A 19,178-nucleotide genomic window follows, 5' to 3' on the forward strand; every position below is an offset into this window, starting at 1 on the left:
GGAAACAGTTGTATAAAAAGCATCTGAGTACCAACTCCCTTAACAATAGAATATTTTGGCGCCCCCTATTGTTCTATTTTTCGCTACGACAAGCTACCGCAAGGATCTAGGTGCAGCATCATGACATACGTGGTCTCGTAGACACGTGCCTCTCAAGCTCTGGCCTTTACATCTTTAAGGATTTCTACTGAAAAGGTTGGGGTTGGTTTTAGTTTTCTATCCCCTGCATGTTGTGAGACATAATTTATTATTGAGGATTGAAGCTACTGCTGCGCGTGCCTGACTTATGCATGTTTTGGCTATTCTCGTTCAGATCGTCACGTGCCAAGGGTATCATACTTTAGCTTTTCCAGCCCTGTGAAAGTTTAATTAAGCTAGTATATATGGTATATATATATATATATATATATATACAAACAGCTTCCGGTTGTTTTCCATGTGATAAAGTACAAAAACGAACGATGAAATATTGTCTTTATTTATAATAATCCGTGCTCTTACATAGCATTGCTTCTTCTATATAGAGAGAAAAACAACAAAACTTTGTTAACAGGAATTTAATTGTATTTTATGAAATACCTTTAGTCAGCCATCACCAACTCTCTTAATATTTCATTATAACCCGGAGAATTAGAAACTGGTAGATATTTTGCGTCTCGACCGAATTTCATAGAAGTTCACGTTCCACTTGTTTTAAGTGGAGCTCGTAAAGTGCACGTATATGAATTTCAAAATAAAGTATGTGCAGAAGAAATCTGGTAAATGTCTAAGTTATAACTTAAGAACAACAGTAAGATATTAAATATTGGGATAATTACGTGTGTAATGTATGTACTTAATGTACATGTTGTTTACCAGTTACCACGACAGCGAAGTATGACTCTATGTAATAATGTATATAAATAGTTCAAATCTGTAGCACTGGTTTGTTGGTATTAGGATGCGTAATACGATCAGCTGTTTATACTACGACATATGATATCAGAAAATGGATACATATTTATATACTGGGGTCTGTGTTTTCATCAGGAAACAGCTGTTTATTTTAGTAATTTATTCTTAGAGAATGGATGTATACAGTAACTAATATAACATATAAAAATTCGATAAAATATATAAAATTATGGTTATTCATTCAAATCTCATTCAGACAAAATATCATATTTAGTCACTTACCATCTTTCGCAAAGTTACTTTAAACTAAAACCGTCTTTGGCAATGTTTATATTGTACGTGCTCACCCCACCTTCAAAGGTTAATTAGTCATCACTATTTATTCAATTGTTAACAACATAAATATTTTATAACACCCCACTTTCTAATGGTTAATTAGTCATCACTGTTTATTCAATTGTTAACAACATAAATATTTTACAACACCCCACTTTCTAAGGGTTTGTTAGTCATTACTTGTCAACATAAATACTTTATAACACCCCACTTTCTGAGGGTTTGTTAGTCATCACTGTTTATTCAATTTTTAACAACATAAATATTTTATAACACCCCACTTTCTAAGGGTTTGTTAGTCATTACTTGTCAACATAAATACTTTATAACACCCTACTTTCTAAGGGTTGTTAGTCATCACTGTTTATTCACTTGTTAACAGAATACTCAAAACTCAACATCAGACAAAACTGAAATATAAACAAAACGTGTGAAACATTCTTTTTGCAAGTGTATTTTTCTTCAAATATAAAAATGGAAAATATGTTTATAACTATGAAATTGCATAACCACTACTCTGAAAACTGGTTTTTAAAAACCACTTTGATGCTTTCGCAGGTATATTAAAAGTAAACTTAAATTTGTTTGCAGAAGAATTTTTTAAAACAATTTTCACAACAGGTACACAGCATGCACCCATGGCAGTTGCTTTTAGTAAGCCTACCTCTATACATATACACCCTTGTGTAAATTAATTGAAACAAGACGGAAAATTACGATTTTTTCAATTTTTTGCGTTTTATTTCTGAGAATCCAAAAATTACTCACAAATTAATACATGATATTACCGCCTTTATTTTTCAGAAGATCATTAATCCGTTTTGGCATCGAGTCCACGAGTTTACTGCAATCTTTACTAATTATTGGATCGCTGTACCACACCTCAAGTATGGTTTCAATTAGCTTATCTTTCGTAGTACAGTTTTTTCCCCGAAGTCTTTCTTTACAAATCGCCCAAAGATTTTCAATAGGACTTAAGTCCGGAGAGTTTCCAGGCCAGTCCAGCACCTTTATTCGCGTTGTAGTCATAAAATTCTTCACGAGTTTCGATGTGTGGCACGGAGCCAGATCTTGCTGAAAAATGCCAGATCCATCTGTAAATCTCTTTTTCAATTCTGGAACGACTCTTCTCTGCAAATCTTCGATGTGCTGTGGTTCTCGCATCATACCTTCTACGATATATAAGCCTCCGACGCCATAGTAGCTGAAAAAGCCCCAAAATATCTTCTTCAAGGGATGTTTTACGAACTGATTGATGTGAGATTCTCGAAGTTTCTCACCTGGAGATCTGCGAACATGCAGACTTCTTTGACCCTGTACGAAGAAATGAGTCTAGTCACTGAATAACACCTTCCTCCATTGTTCTTGCGTCCAGTTCTTGTATTTCATACCCCATTGATACAGTTTTTTCTTCATTGAGTTGGTAAGAAGTTGTTTTTTGACTGGTCTCCTTACCCTTCTAACGCGCCCCCCGCTAGTACAGCGGTATGTCTCCGGATTTACAACGCTAAAATCAGGGGTTCGATTCCTCTAGATGGGCTGAGCAGACAGCCCTATGTGGCTTTGCTATAAGAAAAAACACACCTTTCTAACGCAATTTCGAATGACGTAATATTCCTCAAAATTTCGTCATATATCCCAAAAATAGATCGACCGTACTGCAAAACACAGCTAATGACGCCGTCTGTGTGAAAATAAAGGAAATCAGTGGGTCCAGCGAGCCTACACCGACCACCATGCTGAAAATATTGTAAATTAACCATTTGTTTCAATTAATTTGCACAAGGATGTAATTGTCTTCACATATTTCTTCCTCTGCTTACATATACACTGCGGAAAAAAATCAATTTTCTTATATTAAATTATTTTATTAGTGTACAGTGTCGAAATTCGATAAAATGTATGAATATTTCAAACCACAGTCTAAAATTGGGGATAAACGAATTCGTATTTGAAAAGTTGTTTACAAAACTTCTTATGAAAACATTTGTTTATATAGAACGGCTTTATTATGTGGTTTATAAAACACCGTTTTATATTACGTTAAGTGGCTGTATATATTTTATGTGATATATCAACACTTATTCTTACTTACATAACTTATTAATAAGCAGTACATTTTTAATATGTCAGTTAATACCACTGTATTATCAGCTATTTAATATTCCCCAGAGAGCGTCTGATTGAAACGAAAGCGCATAAGTCGTAAAAGTATGACGCGTTTTTGAATTGTTTCCATATCTGAGGGCCCGCCATGGCCAGGTGGGTTAATGCGTTCGACTCGTAATCTTAGTGTCATGGGTTTGAATCCCCGTCGCACCAAACATGCTCACCCTATCAGCTGTGAGGGCGTTATAATGTGATGGTCAATGCCAGTATTAATTGGTAAAATAGTAGCCCAAGAGTTGGTGGTGGGTGGTGATGATTAGCTGCCTTCCCTCAAGTCTTGCACTGCTAAATTATGGATGGCTAGCGTAGATAGCCCTCGTGTAGCTTTGCGCGAAATTCAAAAACAAACAAAACAATCCATATCTGATGTACCTTTCTTTAAAGTTTAGCGTAGACGGATCTCAAGGTGTATGAAAAACTCAAAAATTGAAATATAAACGTTCATACAATGACTGCTGGAATTGTAAGTAATAATATCATAAAAAACGTTTTATAAAGTTTTCCAATAAGTTCACTAATATTTCTCTGTCCTCCAAAAGACGAGATTAGGCGATAGAAGTATCATTTATTTTGGCATTGTTGTCCTCATTGAATTATTACACGACGCAGTCGTCGCCTGTAAATGACGTCATGCCTAATTATGCCGCCGCTAGAGGGCCTTGTTTCACGTGTTGTTTTCTACTTCACCATAAATTCTTAGATTCAACGCTTCCAAGAGGAGCTTCATTTTAAATCTATAATGTGTAATTACTCAAACAGGAATTAAAATCAAATTAGAAAAATTGTTGTATTTAAAAAAATCAAAATCAACTTTTCAATAATGTCGCTGATAAGCAAACTTAGAGTTGATAAATAACTATCAAGTGCTAACCACGACATTGTTACCATTTTTATAGCACCTTATTTCACAAGTAACACCACCTACCTGTCATCTGTTAACGTCGTATAAAGTATTATATATACAAACAGCAGTTCTAGGTGTTTAAGAATGAACATTATTTAAAAAATAATACGTTCCGTTCAAAATACCTGTTCAGGAAAACGAAATTTGTAACATGGTACGTGTGTTTTGAACAAATATATTTTGCTTTTAAAATTTGTTTTCTATTCGACTTAAATATTAAAAAAGTATTGTGTTATATTTTACTACTTAAAATTACAAATTCGTCGATATAACGCATCTTAACTGCTAATAAGGAGACCGCATAGAAAAGATTGCTTTATATTGCTGGGTCCTGGGAAATTGTGTCGGGAAAACAGGCAATTATTTTTGTGCAATGAGTCAGTTGGCAGGGGTAAACTGTTCGAGATAATATTTTCAAACAGATGTCTCAGCTTGTACGTACAACTTCTTCTAACCAATTTGTGTAACAACGTTATTGTAAACAAACAAGTCATGCGCTTTCATGAGGTAGAAGTTCATAATGAGTAACTAAATGTTGGTGTCGACCCATGATGGGTAACCAAATAGCGGTGTTGTATAGCATCGACCGATGATGGGTAACTAAGTAGTGGTTTTGTTGTATAGCGTTGACCCTTGATGGGTAGCTAAATAATAGTTTTGTCGTATTGTGTCGAACCATGATGGGTAGCCAAATAGTGGTGTTGAAAATGTCGATCCCTGATAAGTAACCAAAGAGTGGTGTTGTATGGCGTTGACCCTTGATGAGTAACTAAATAGTGGTATTGCATAGTATCGACCCAAGAAAAATAACTAAATGGTGGTGTTGAAAATGTCGATCCTTGATGGGTAACCAAAGAGTGGTGGTGTATAGCGTCGATGGTTAACTAAGTAGTTTTGTTGTATAGCTTCGACCCTTGATGGGTAACTAAATAATAGTTTTGTTGTATTGTGTCGAACCATGATGGGTAGCCAAATAGTGGTATTGCATAGCATCGACCCATGATGAACAACTAAATAGTGGTGTTGAAAATGTCGATCCTTGATGGGTAAACAAAGAGTGGTGTTGTATAGTAGCGTCGACCATTGGCTGATAACTCAAATTAATATGTTGTTATATAGTGACTGTCCATGATGGGTAATTAAATATTGGGGGGGGGGGGTGTATAATGTCAACTCATGATGTGTAACCAAATAGTGGTGTCTTATATCGTAGACCCATGATGTGTAACCAAATAGTGGTATTGTATAGTGTCGTAATGGCTAACTAAAGAATTGGGTTATATAGTGTCAACCCATGATGGGTGACTAAATAGTTGGGTTGTATAGAGTCGACCTCCGATGGGGAACTAAGTAGTGGTATTGTATAGTATTGACCAATGACTGATAACTCAAATTAATATGTTATTATATAGCGATTATCCATAATGGGTAACTAAATATTATAATATCAACTCGTGATGGGTAAACAAATGGTGATGTTGTGTAGAGGACACTCATGATGGGTAGCCAATCAGGTGGTGTTATATGGTGTTGACCCATGATGAGTAATTAAATAATGCAATTACGTCGTGTCGATCTATGTTGGGTAATTAAACATTGGTGTTATGTGGAGTTGGTCTATGATGGTTAAATAAATATTTGTATTGTAAAAAGACAATCCAATATGGGTAACTAGATGTTGGTGTTGAATAGAGTCGACTCATGATGGGTAACTCAAAATAGTATGCCATCATATACTAACTATTCACAATGGGTAAATAGTATTGGTGTTGTACGTTGCGAACCGTGATGGATATCACAGAACAGTACCATGCTATACAGCGACGACCTATAATGGACAAAATGATACACATTTATATAACAATAACTAATAATGGGTATCTTAAAATAGTATGGTGTAGTATAGTTACGATTCATAATGGATAAATCAAATGTTGTGTTATTATACAGTCAATTATCCTCTCAAATATGAACAAAGAATATGCTATAGTTAATATTCACGATGGGGTTTATAAAGTATTGTGTTATTTAAGCAACTATAAGAAGTTGTGTTATATGTTAACGACCCTTATTGAGTAACTTTACATTTTATGTTGAGAGCTAAACTTAAATAAATATCATCCTGTCTCTCTATGAGGTAACAAACAAGGACGAGTGTCTTTAAATAGGGCATAGTTATATGAATGGCTGGTAATCGTTAATAATTTTTGTTGTGCGTTAACAACTAAAGACAAAAATTATCGTATAAAGCGTTGTTAAAGGAACAGCTGGAGTTTGTATATTCTCACAATTAAAAGTAAATAGCGTATGTGTGTTTCATATAGCAAAGGTACATTGGATTATCTGCTGAGTCCACCGAGGGGAATCGAACCCCTGATTTTAAAGTAAATAGTATTAACACTGTAGTACTGTGTTGTGTTATAGTAACAACCAGCTGTTCTGTATACTATATTGTGTTAAGGTAAGGTTGTTCGACATCTGATGAATATCTAGCTACCAATAGTGTCTTAAGTACAAAACAGCAGGAATACTGAAACGGTTTAAATGTGATATTGTGATGTATTATAAACTCTACCCGTTAAATGACTGTATCTTAACACTATACAAGATTCGTACATCTGTTTTTTATTTTAGAAATCTAATTTTTGAATCTCCAAATATAGCACATTTATAAATAGGCCAAACTTGTCTAAGATTTAAAGCTGGCAGAAGACAGCAGTGTTGTAATTCGAATCACATCACTAAAACTAAAAAACTAAAATAAAAATTAGAATTCTGGCTCCAAGTAAAGAATATGTTTTAATGTATCCTTAAACAAACACTTCGTTGTTTTTCTCCTGAATTAATTATAATACGCAACTACGTAAATATAATGAATTAATGCCCGGGACTATACAGGACAAATTATTAAATAACTGATTAATAACATTACTATAGAGTTAGTGGCTCAACTGCTGTGATTACTAACATTAACTGGGGTCTCACGAATCTGGGCGAAAGTCGTGTAAGTTCTTGATCAATGAAAGGTCATCTGAGGACGTGAAAAGTTGCTTCCTTTATATATAATTTAAAAAAACAAAACGCCTTTACAAAGAGCAAAACACAAAAAGTAAAATTGTAAATTAGCATGTATCTTCTCATGGACTCAACGAACCTTCATGACAAATTTGGTAAAGATCTGTAAAACACCTGCTAAGTAGTGGTAAAAAAAGTGCAAAACAACAATAATAAAAGTACAAAACTGAAAATCTATGTATATTTTTCCATGGATCTAATGAGCCCCCATACCAATTTTAGTGAAGATCCATCCACACCCTACGAAATAGTTTCATGAACATACAACAATATTATATTTGTATAGATGGCGCTAATCCAATAGATCCTCCAGAGATATATTCATGACGTCAAAGCTGCACTCTGAGAATGAAAAAAAAAGTTCTCAGTGACAGAAAACGGAGACGAAACAGGAAAATCAGGAATATTATTGCAAATTTACATGCAAATAGTGTATTTGCAAATTGGAGGTTGCTAATTGCGTAATAAAAAATTTTCTTCAGCATCATATAAACAAGAGTTCCATTACAGTATGATTAATGCAAGGCTAGTGTTCCAAATAAAAAGACAACAAACATTACTACAGGACTAGTAGTCCCACTAAAGAGACTACAAACATTACTACAGGACTAGTGTTCCAAATAAAGAAACAACAAACATTACTACAGGGCTGGTGTTCCAAATAAAGAGACTACAAACATAACTACAGGACTAGTGGTCCCACTAAAGAGACTACAAACATTACTACAGAACTAGTGGTCCAAATAAAGAGACTACAAACTTTAATAGAGGACTAGTGGTGTAACTGAAGAGTCTGACTCTTTAAGCCTCTACATATCTTGTTACCATTATAGATTTGTATATTTCTTATTCTACTCTTCCTTCTTGTAAGTGGCCTGAATCTTTAATTATACATATATTGCCACTGTTACAGGATTGAATGTCTCTTATTTTACTCTTCCTTCTTGTAAGTGGTCTGAATATTTAATTATACATATAATGTCACTGTTACAGGATTGAATGTGTCTTATTTTACTCTTCCTTCTTGTAAGTGGCCTGAATATTTAATTATACATATATTGTCACTGTTACAGGATTGAATGTCTCTTATTTTACTCTTCCTTCTTGTAAGTGGCCTGAATATTTAATTATACATATATTGTCACTGTTACAGGATTGAATGTGTCTTATTTTACTCTTCCTTTTTGTAAGTGGCCTGAGTCTTTAAATTTCTACATATACCTCATCACCTTTATGGGATTGAATGTTTTTTATTTTACTGGCCTTTTAATTTTGTCATCTTGTACTGTTACAGGATTGAATGTCTCTTTTATTTTACTCTTAATGTCACTTCTTGTAAGTGGCCTGAATATTTAATTATACATATAATGTCACTGTTACAGGATTGAATGTCTCTTATTTTACTCTTCCTTCTTGTAAGTGGCCTGAATATTTAATTATACATATAATGTCACTGTTACAGGATTGAATGTCTTATTTTACTCTTTATTCTTGTAAGTGGCCTGAATATTTAATTATACATATAATGTCACTGTTACAGGATTGAATGTGTCTTATTTTACTCTTCCTTCTTGTAAGTGGCCTGAATATTTAATTATACATATAATGTCACTGTTACAGGATTGAATGTGTCTTATTTTTACTCTTCCTTTACAGGATTGTAAGTGGCCTGAATATTTAATTATACATATATTGTCACTGTTACAGGATTGAATGTGTCTTATTTTACTCTTCCTTCTTGTAAGTGGCCTGAATATTTAATTATACATATAATGTCACTGTTACAGGATTGAATGTGTCTTATTTTACTCTTCCTTCTTGTAAGTGGCCTGAATATTTAATTATACATATAATGTCACTGTTACAGGATTGAATGTCTCTTATTTTACTCTTTATTCTTGTAAGTGGCCTGAATATTTAATTATACATATAATGTCACTGTTACAGGATTGAATGTCTCTTATTTTACTCTTCCTTCTTATAAGTGGCCTGAATATTTAATTATACATATAATGTCACTGTTACAGGATTGAATGTCTCTTATTTTACTCTTTATTCTTGTAAGTGGCCTGAATATTTAATTATACATATAATGTCACTGTTACAGGATTGAATGTGTCTTATTTTACTCTTTATTCTTGTAAGTGGCCTGAATATTTAATTATACATATAATGTCACTGTTACAGGATTGAATGTGTCTTATTTTACTCTTCCTTCTTGTAAGTGGCCTGAATATTTAATTATACATATAATGTCACTGTTACAGGATTGAATGTGTCTTATTTTACTCTTCCTTCTTGTAAGTGGCCTGAATATTTAATTATACATATAATGTCACTGTTACAGGATTGAATGTCTCTTATTTTACTCTTTATTCTTGTAAGTGGCCTGAATATTTAATTATACATATAATGTCACTGTTACAGGATTGAATGTGTCTTATTTTACTCTTCCTTCTTGTAAGTGGCCTGAATATTTAATTATACATATAATGTCACTGTTACAGGATTGAATGTCTCTTATTTTACTCTTCCTTCTTGTAAGTGGCCTGAATATTTAATTATACATATAATGTCACTGTTACAGGATTGAATGTCTTATTTTACTTTCCTTCTTGTACTCTTCCTTCTTGTAAGTGGCCTGAATATTTAATTATACATATAATGTCACTGTTACAGGATTGAATGTCTCTTATTTTACTCTTCCTTCTTGTAAGTGGCCTGAATATTTAATTATACATATAATGTCACTGTTACAGGATTGAATGTGTCTTATTTTACTCTTCCTTCTTGTAAGTGGCCTGAATATTTAATTATACATATAATGTCACTGTTACAGGATTGAATGTGTCTTATTTTACTCTTCCTTCTTGTAAGTGGCCTGAATATTTAATTATACATATAATGTCACTGTTACAGGATTGAATGTCTCTTATTTTACTCTTTCCTTCTTGTAAGTGGCCTGAATATTTAATTATACATATATTGTCACTGTTACAGGATTGAATGTCTCTTATTTTACTCTTCCTTCTTGTAAGTGGCCTGAATATTTAATTATACATATAATGTCACTGTTACAGGATTGAATGTGTCTTATTTTACTCTTCCTTCTTGTAAGTGGCCTGAATATTTAATTATACATATAATGTCACTGTTACAGGATTGAATGTGTCTTATTTTACTCTTCCTTCTTGTAAGTGGCCTGAATATTTAATTATACATATAATGTCACTGTTACAGGATTGAATGTGTCTTATTTTACTCTTCCTTCTTGTAAGTGGCCTGAATATTTAATTATACATATAATGTCACTGTTACAGGATTGAATGTGTCTTATTTTACTCTTCCTTCTTGTAAGTGGCCTGAATATTTAATTATACATATAATGTCACTGTTACAGGATTGAATGTGTCTTATTTTACTCTTCCTTCTTGTAAGTGGCCTGAAGTGGCCTGAATATTTAATTATACATATAATGTCACTGTTACAGGATTGAATGTCTCTTATTTTACTCTTCCTTCTTGTAAGTGGCCTGAATATTTAATTATACATATAATGTCACTGTTACAGGATTGAATGTGTCTTATTTTACTCTTCCTTCTTGTAAGTGGCCTGAATATTTAATTATACATATAATGTCACTGTTACAGGATTGAATGTCTCTTATTTTACTTGTAAGTGGCCTTATTTAATTATACATATAATGTCTTTACTTGTAAGTGGCCTGAATATTTAATTATACATATAATGTCACTGTTACAGGATTGAATGTCTCTTATTTTACTCTTCCTTCTTGTAAGTGGCCTGAATATTTAATTATACATATAATGTCACTGTTACAGGATTGAATGTCTCTTATTTTACTCTTCCTTCTTGTAAGTGGCCTGAATATTTAATTATACATATAATGTCACTGTTACAGGATTGAATGTCTCTTATTTTACTCTTCCTTCTTGTAAGTGGCCTGAATATTTAATTATACATATAATGTCACTGTTACAGGATTGAATGTGTCTTATTTTACTCTTCCTTCTTGTAAGTGGCCTGAATATTTAATTATACATATAATGTCACTGTTACAGGATTGAATGTGTCTTATTTTACTCTTCCTTCTTGTAAGTGGCCTGAATATTTAATTATACATATATTGTCACTGTTACAGGATTGAATGTGTCTTATTTTACTCTTCCTTCTTGTAAGTGGCCTGAATATTTAATTATACATATAATGTCACTGTTACAGGATTGAATGTGTCTTATTTTACTCTTCCTTCTTGTAAGTGGCCTGAATATTTAATTATACATATATTGTCACTGTCACTGTTACAGGATTGAATGTCACTGTTACAGGATTGAATGTGTCTTATTTTACTCTTCCTTCTTGTAAGTGGCCTGAATATTTAATTATACATATATTGTCACTGTTACAGGATTGAATGTCTCTTATTTTACTCTTCCCTTCATATAATGTCACTGTTACAGGATTGAATGTCTCTTATTTTACTCTTCTTCTTGTAAGTGGCCTGAATATTTAATTATACATATAATGTCACTGTTACAGGATTGAATGTCTCTTATTTTAATTATACTCTGTTACAGGATTGAATGTGTCTTATTTTACTCTGTAAGTGGCCTGAATATTTAATTATACATATAATGTCACTGTTACAGGATTGAATGTCTCTTATTTTACTCTTTATTCTTGTAAGTGGCCTGAATATTTAATTATACATATATTGTCACTGTTACAGGATTGAATGTCTCTTATTTTACTCTTCCTTCTTGTAAGTGGCCTGAATATTTAATTATACATATAATGTCACTGTTACAGGATTGAATGTGTCTTATTTTACTCTTCCTTCTTGTAAGTGGCCTGAATATTTAATTATACATATAATGTCACTGTTACAGGATTGAATGTCTCTTATTTTACTCTTCCTTCTTGTAAGTGGCCTGAATATTTAATTATACATATAATGTCACTGTTACAGGATTGAATGTCTCTTATTTTACTCTTCCTTCTTGTAAGTGGCCTGAATATTTAATTATACATATAATGTCACTGTTACAGGATTGAATGTGTCTTATTTTACTCTTCCTTCTTGTAAGTGGCCTGAATATTTAATTATACTCTTTACAGGATTGAATGTCTCTTATTTTACTCTTCCTTCTTGTAAGTGGCCTGAATATTTAATTATACATATATTGTCACTGTTACAGGATTGAATGTCTCTTATTTTACTCTTCCTTCTTGTAAGTGGCCTGAATATTTAATTATACATATAATGTCACTGTTACAGGATTGAATGTGTCTTATTTTACTCTTGAATGTGTCTTATTTTACTCTTCCTTCTTGTAAGTGGCCTGAATATTTAATTATACAGGATTGAATGTCTCTTACTCTTTATTCTTGTAAGTGTCATATAATGTCTGTTACAGGATTGAATGTCTCTTATTTTACTCTTTCCTTCTTGTAAGTGGCCTGAATATTTAATTATACATATAATGTCACTGTTACAGGATTGAATGTCCTGTAAGTGGCCTGAATATTTAATTATACATATAATGTCACTGTTACAGGATTGAATGTCTCTTATTTTACTCTTCCTTCTTGTAAGTGGCCTGAATATTTAATTATACATATAATGTCACTGTTACAGGATTGAATGTCTCTTATTTTACTCTTCCTTCTTGTAAGTGGCCTGAATATTTAATTATACATATAATGTCACTGTTACAGGATTGAATGTGTCTTATTTTACTCTTCCTTCTTGTAAGTGGCCTGAATATTTAATTATACATATAATGTCACTGTTACAGGATTGAATGTCTCTTATTTTACTCTTCCTTCTTGTAAGTGGCCTGAATATTTAATTATACATATAATGTCACTGTTACAGGATTGAATGTCTCTTATTTTACTCTTTATTCTTGTAAGTGGCCTGAATATTTAATTATACATATAATGTCACTGTTACAGGATTGAATGTGTCTTATTTTACTCTTCCTTCTTGTAAGTGGCCTGAATATTTAATTATACATATAATGTCACTGTTACAGGATTGAATGTGTCTTATTTTACTCTTCCTTCTTGTAAGTGGCCTGAATATTTAATTATACATATAATGTCACTGTTACAGGATTGAATGTCTCTTATTTTACTCTTCCTTCTTGTAAGTGGCCTGAATATTTAATTATACATATAATGTCACTGTTACAGGATTGAATGTCTCTTATTTTACTCTTCCTTCTTGTAAGTGGCCTGAATATTTAATTATACATATAATGTCACTGTTACAGGATTGAATGTCTCTTATTTTACTCTTCCTTCTTGTAAGTGGCCTGAATATTTAATTATACATATAATGTCACTGTTACAGGATTGAATGTCTCTTATTTTACTCTTCCTTCTTGTAAGTGGCCTGAATATTTAATTATACATATAATGTCACTGTTACAGGATTGAATGTGTCTTATTTTACTCTTCCTTCTTGTAAGTGGCCTGAATATTTAATTATACATATAATGTCACTATAATGTCACTGTTACAGGATTGAATGTGTCTTATTTTACTCTTCCTTCTTGTAAGTGGCTCTTTACAGGATTGAATGTGTCTTATTTTACTCTTCCTTCTTGTAAGTGGCCTTCTTGTAAGTGGCCTGAATATTTAATTATACATATAATGTCACTGTTACAGGGTTGAATGTCTGATTTTACTCTTCCTTCTTGTAAGTGGCCTGAATATTTAATTATACATATATTGTCACTGTTACAGGATTGAATGTCTCTTATTTTACTCTTCCTTCTTGTAAGTGGCCTGAATATTTAATTATACATATAATGTCACTGTTACAGGATTGAATGTCTCTTATTTTACTCTTCCTTCTTGTAAGTGGCCTGAATATTTAATTATACATATAATGTCACTGTTACAGGATTGAATGTGTCTTATTTTACTCTTCCTTCTTGTAAGTGGCCTGAATATTTAATTATACATATAATGTCACTGTTACAGGATTGAATGTGTCTTATTTTACTCTTCCTTCTTGTAAGTGGCCTGAATATTTAATTATACATATAATGTCACTGTTACAGGATTGAATGTGTCTTATTTTACTCTTCCTTCTTGTAAGTGGCCTGAATATTTAATTATACATATAATGTCACTGTTACAGGATTGAATGTGTCTTATTTTACTCTTCCTTCTTGTAAGTGGCCTGAATATTTAATTATACATATAATGTCACTGTTACAGGATTGAATGTGTCTTATTTTACTCTTCCTTCTTGTAAGTGGCCTGAATATTTAATTATACATATATTGAATGTCACTGTTACAGGATTGAATGTCTCTTATTTTACTCTTCCTTCTTGTAAGTGGCCTGAATATTTAATTATACATATAATGTCACTGTTACAGGATTGAATGTGTCTTATTTTACTCTTCCTTCTTGTAAGTGGCCTGAATATTTAATTATACATATAATGTCACTGTTACAGGATTGAATGTCTCTTATTTTACTCTTCCTTCTTGTAAGTGGCCTGAATATTTAATTATACATATAATGTCACTGTTACAGGATTGAATGTCTCTTATTTTACTCTTCCTTCTTGTAAGTGGCCTGAATATTTAATTATACATATAATGTCACTGTTACAGGATTGAATGTCTCTTATTTTACTCTTCCTTCTTGTAAGTGGCCTGAATATTTAATTATACATATAATGTCACTGTTACAGGATTGAATGTGTCTTATTTTACTCTTCCTTCTTGTAAGTGGCCTGAATATTTAATTATACATATAATGTCACTGTTACAGGATTGAATGTCTCTTATTTTACTCTTCCTTCTTGTAAGTGGCCTGAATATTTAATTATACATATAATGTCACTGTTACAGGATTGAATGTGTCTTATTTTACTCTTCCTTCTTGTAAGTGGCCTGAATATTTAATTATACATATAATGTCACTGTTACAGGATTGAATGTGTCTTATTTTACTCTTCCTTCTTGTAAGTGGCCTGAATATTTAATTATACATATAATGTCACTGTTACAGGATTGAATGTCTCTTATTTTACTCTTCCTTCTTGTAAGTGGCCTGAATATTTAATTATACATATAATGTCACTGTTACAGGATTGAATGTCTCTTATTTTACTCTTCCTTCTTGTAAGTGGCCTGAATATTTAATTATACATATAATGTCACTGTTACAGGATTGAATGTCTCTTATTTTACTCTTCCTTCTTGTAAGTGGCCTGAATATTTAATTATACATATAATGTCACTGTTACAGGATTGAATGTCTCTTATTTTACTCTTCCTTCTTGTAAGTGGCCTGAATATTTAATTATACATATAATGTCACTGTTACAGGATTGAATGTCTCTTATTTTATTTTCCTTCTGAATATTTAATTATACATATAATGTCACTGTTACAGGATTGAATGTCTCTTAACTCTTCCTTCTTGTAAGTGGCCTGAATATTTAATTATACATATAATGTCACTGTTACAGGATTGAATGTGTCTTATTTTACTCTTCCTTCTTGTAAGTGGCCTGAATATTTAATTATACATATAATGTCACTGTTACAGGATTGAATGTCTCTTATTTTACTCTTCCTTCTTGTAAGTGGCCTGAATATTTAATTATACATATAATGTCACTGTTACAGGATTGAATAAGTGTGGCCTGAATATTTAATTATACATATAATGTCACTGTTACAGGATTGAATGTCTCTTATTTTACTCTTCTCTTCTTCTTGTAAGTGGCCTGAATATTTAATTATACATATAATGTCACTGTTACAGGATTGAATGTGTCTTATTTTACTCTTCCTTCTTGTAAGTGGCCTGAATATTTAATTATACATATAATGTCACTGTTACAGGATTGAATGTCTCTTATTTTACTCTTCCTTCTTGTAAGTGGCCTGAATATTTAATTATACATATAATGTCACTGTTACAGGATTGAATGTCTCTTATTTTACTCTTCCTTCTTGTAAGTGGCCTGAATATTTAATTATACTTATTTTTGACTCTTATTTTACTCTTCCTTCTTGTAAGTGGCCTGAATATTTAATTATACATATATTGTCACTGTTACAGGATTGAATGTCTCTTATTTTACTCTTCCTTCTTGTAAGTGGCCTGAATATTTAATTATACATATATTGTCACTGTTACAGGATTGAATGTCTCTTATTTTACTCTTCCTTCTTGTAAGTGGCCTGAATATTTAATTATACATATATTGTCACTGTTACAGGATTGAATGTCTCTTATTTTACTCTTCCTTCTTGTAAGTGGCCTGAATATTTAATTATACATATAATGTCACTGTTACAGGATTGAATGTGTCTTATTTTACTCTTCCTTCTTGTAAGTGGCCTGAATATTTAATTATACATATAATGTCACTGTTACAGGATTGAATGTCTCTTATTTTACTCTTCCTTCTTGTAAGTGGCCTGAATATTTAATTATACATATATTGTCACTGTTACAGGATTGAATGTGTCTTATTTTACTCTTCCTTCTTGTAAGTGGCCTGAATATTTAATTATACATATAATGTCACTGTTACAGGATTGAATGTGTCTTATTTTACTCTTCCTTCTTGTAAGTGGCCTGAATATTTAATTATACATATAATGTCACTGTTACAGGATTGAATGTATTTTACTCTTCCTTCTTGTAAGTGGCCTGAATATTTAATTATACATATATTGTTGTTACAGGATTGAATGTCTCTTATTTTACTCTTCCTTCTTGTAAGTGGCCTGAATATTTAATTATACATATAATGTCACTGTTACAGGATTGAATGTCTCTTATTTTACTCTTCCTTCTTGTAAGTGGCCTGAATATTTAATATTTAATTATACATATAATGTCACTGTTACAGGATTGAATGTCTCTTATTACTCTTCCTTCTTGTAAGTGGCCTGAATATTTAATTATACATATATTGTCACTGTTACAGGATTGAATGTTCTTATTTTACTCTTCCTTCTTGTGGCCTGAATATTTAATTATACATATAATGTCACTGTTACAGGATTGAATGTGTCTTATTTTACTCTTCCTTCTTGTAAGTGGCCTGAATATTTAATTATACATATAATGTCACTGTTACAGGATTGAATGTGTCTTATTTTACTCTTTACAGGATTGAATGTCTCTTCTTGTAAGTGGCCTGAATATTTAATTATACATATAATGTCACTGTTACAGGATTGAATGTCTCATTATTTTACTCTTATTTTACCTTCTTGTAAGTGGCCTGAATATTTAATTATACATATAATGTCACTGTTACAGGATAATGTGTCTTATTTTACTCTTCCTTCTTGTAAGTGGCCTGAATATTTAATTATACATATAATGTCACTGTTACAGGATTGAATGTCTCTTATTTTACTCTTCCTTCTTGTAAGTGGCCTGAATATTTAATTATACATATAATGTCACTGTTACAGGATTGAATGTGTCTTATTTTACTCTTCCTTCTTGTAAGTGGCCTGAATATTTAATTATACATATAATGTCACTGTTACAGGATTGAATGTGTCTTATTTTACTCTTCCTTCTTGTAAGTGGCCTGAATATTTAATTATACATATAATGTCACTGTTACAGGATTGAATGTGTCTTATTTTACTCTTCCTTCTTGTAAGTGGCCTGAATATTTAATTATACATATAATGTCACTGTTACAGGATTGAATGTGTCTTATTTTACTCTTCTTTCTTGTAAGTGGCCTGAATATTTAATTATACATATATCTATGTCACTGTTACAGGATTGAATGTTGTACAAGTTATCTTCTCAGATCCATACAACGCAAAAGTTAGTTTACCGTTGCTCCTAGAAGGTAAAACTGGATGGTAGGTTTCTCGAGGATATAGTTTAACATTTGTTGTTATGGATTTTTACTTGTTTGTGAACAAATATTATATCTGTGTACTTGGCCTTGTATATTTAATTATACATATTGATTGTCACTGTTACAGGAAACTTGAATCGTCTTATTTTACTCTTCCATCTTGTAAGTGGCCTGAATATTTAATTATACATATAATTGTCACTGTTACAGGATTGAATGTGTCTTATTTTACTCTTTAATTGACCATCCTTGTTTTCCTTGTACATATAATACTGGATACTGACTCCTTAGGATTTTGAGCATAATGTGATAGTTGGATACTTACTTGTGTGTAGGTGTTGGTTGTAAAGTGACCATTATTAGGTGTTAGAGCTATAGACTGTGTCGAATAAATTTACTTTTCTATACAGCCATACATACAGAAGCAAGATTCATGTATCTGAAAAGGTTGTAAGAACCTATTTCTAGAACTGGAAACAGCACTGTCGAAGGATATCTAAATCTAATAGCTAGCATCTAAAGAAAAAATTATAAAATTCACAAATTTTACAAGAATAACAATATTATATTTCTATCTATACGTTTATTTTTGAAAGTCAAATATGTACCTTTCGTAGCGTCACTAACAGTGACATGGTGCTGGAAGAGAAAGAACTGTCATCCAGTATATGTTTTAGATGCTCGTTGTTTGATGTCACATTGATATGAAGGGAATGTCCTTTCTGTAGTTCTTTTAAACTAAATGTTTCAGGCAACAATGGTAATGCCAGTGGTATTAAATTATAACTGTCCATAATTCAAATTCACACACTTTCGATGGCCATAACCAAAATTTTCCATCATTTTCAATAATAACGATTAAGATAATTCAAAATAAAATACTTGTCAAAACATTTCATG

At 31.9% G+C, this 19,178-nt stretch overlaps 2 protein-coding genes across 8 annotated transcripts in view; one reads left to right on the plus strand and one right to left on the minus strand.

Moving 5' to 3' along the window:
- LOC143229231 (prolyl 4-hydroxylase subunit alpha-2-like) overlaps positions 1–19,178 on the minus strand; it is a 514,682-nt gene that overhangs the window by 256,920 nt on the left and 238,584 nt on the right. The gene's annotated exons all lie outside the window — the stretch shown is intronic.
- LOC143228798 (muscle calcium channel subunit alpha-1-like) overlaps positions 1–19,178 on the plus strand; it is a 222,387-nt gene that overhangs the window by 23,852 nt on the left and 179,357 nt on the right. The window contains exon 1 of one of the 7 annotated variants that reach the window (XM_076460429.1): positions 13–195. The exons of the other annotated variants lie outside the window; for them this stretch is intronic. The gene's annotated coding sequence lies outside the window, so the exon portion shown is untranslated. Of the gene's footprint in view, positions 1–12; positions 196–19,178 lie in introns of those variants that run through there. 7 annotated transcript variants of the gene reach the window in all.

Source organism: Tachypleus tridentatus, chromosome 1 (assembly GCF_004210375.1).
Source record: "Tachypleus tridentatus isolate NWPU-2018 chromosome 1, ASM421037v1, whole genome shotgun sequence".
In the NCBI taxonomy this organism is placed as follows: Eukaryota; Metazoa; Arthropoda; class Merostomata; order Xiphosura; family Limulidae; genus Tachypleus; species Tachypleus tridentatus.